At 29.4% G+C, this 1,222-nt stretch overlaps 1 protein-coding gene across 1 annotated transcript in view; it reads right to left on the reverse strand.

The window, feature by feature from the left end:
- Positions 1-1,222, reverse strand: part of LOC102812110 (mitochondrial inner membrane protease subunit 2-like) — a 1,190,436-nt gene that overhangs the window by 959,999 nt on the left and 229,215 nt on the right. The window lies entirely within an intron of this gene.

Raw genomic sequence — 1,222 nt, forward strand, 5'->3', positions numbered from 1 at the left:
AGCCACAGAGGGCTAGAGCTGAGAGTGAAGCATCCAACTGATATGAAGTGAGGAAGACGCACAAGAACACCCAAACTTGCAGACAATACCCTTTTGACCTAGCCTCGATGGATTGATAATCAGAAAATGATTAGAGGAAGATTTTACACACACACACACACACACTATAGATAGATAGATAGATAGATAGATAGATAGATAGATAGATAGATAGATAGATAAAGGAATCAAATGAAAATTGCTACAATTTGATGAACCTGTCCTATACTCATGGAAGTATTAACTCTAAATACCAACAGAAAGGGAAGGTGTCTTCACATCAAGTACCAAATAACAGCAGTTGCCTCTGAACGATAGAATTTTAAAATTTCTTTTTAACAATCTCTGTATTTCCTACAGCAAACAGAATATTTTTTTAAATTTCAAAATTAAATGAACTTTTTAAAAGATAAATATTAATGATATAGATAATACTAATGCATGAAAATGTGGTGAAATGTGTTCTTTTTATAAACTAATTATAAAAATAAGTAATTTATACACTGTGAGTCTTTATCCAGAAGCACTGTGAAAATCCAAAGTTCTCAGTTTTTCTATGGAAACAGGTTTATTGAACAATATACAAGAACTTTAATTTATTAAAACCCATGTGCATCCTCTTAACTAGTAATTTAACATTTTTGCCAATTTTCTTACTTTTTTACATTAATTTATCTCTAGTATATTTAAAACCAATTTTTAAATTTTTTCACTCACTTATAAAAGACTGAGTTGTTTACAGTATCTTAAATTTTCACCTATACAACAAATGTCATCTATTTCCTACTCTTCATCTAAGGAATGATCCAAACAAAATAAAAGTTGTTTTTGTTGTTGTTGTTGAACATACAAACATCATAACTAATTTTAATTTCATTTTATACTTCAAAGATTTATGCTCATGTTTTACTTCTAGCACTTTGCTATTTTCCTAGGAAAAGATGCTAAATTATAGCTTTTTGAAAATAGAAAATCGTAATCTGTTAGACAATTTTATGATTCTTAAAATATTTGCTTTCAGTAGTATATAGTGATTTTCTGGGGACAAAACTCCAAAGAAACAGTAATTTAGCTACATGGGGTCTCACAGAGACAAAACCTAAATAAAAATTAGATGCAAACACACACACACACACACACACACACACACCATACAGACAGAATATAAAGCAATAAATTAAGT

The sequence above is a fragment of the Chrysochloris asiatica genome, unplaced genomic scaffold (assembly GCF_000296735.1).
Source record: "Chrysochloris asiatica unplaced genomic scaffold, ChrAsi1.0 scaffold00032, whole genome shotgun sequence".
Taxonomy (NCBI): domain Eukaryota; kingdom Metazoa; phylum Chordata; class Mammalia; order Afrosoricida; family Chrysochloridae; genus Chrysochloris; species Chrysochloris asiatica.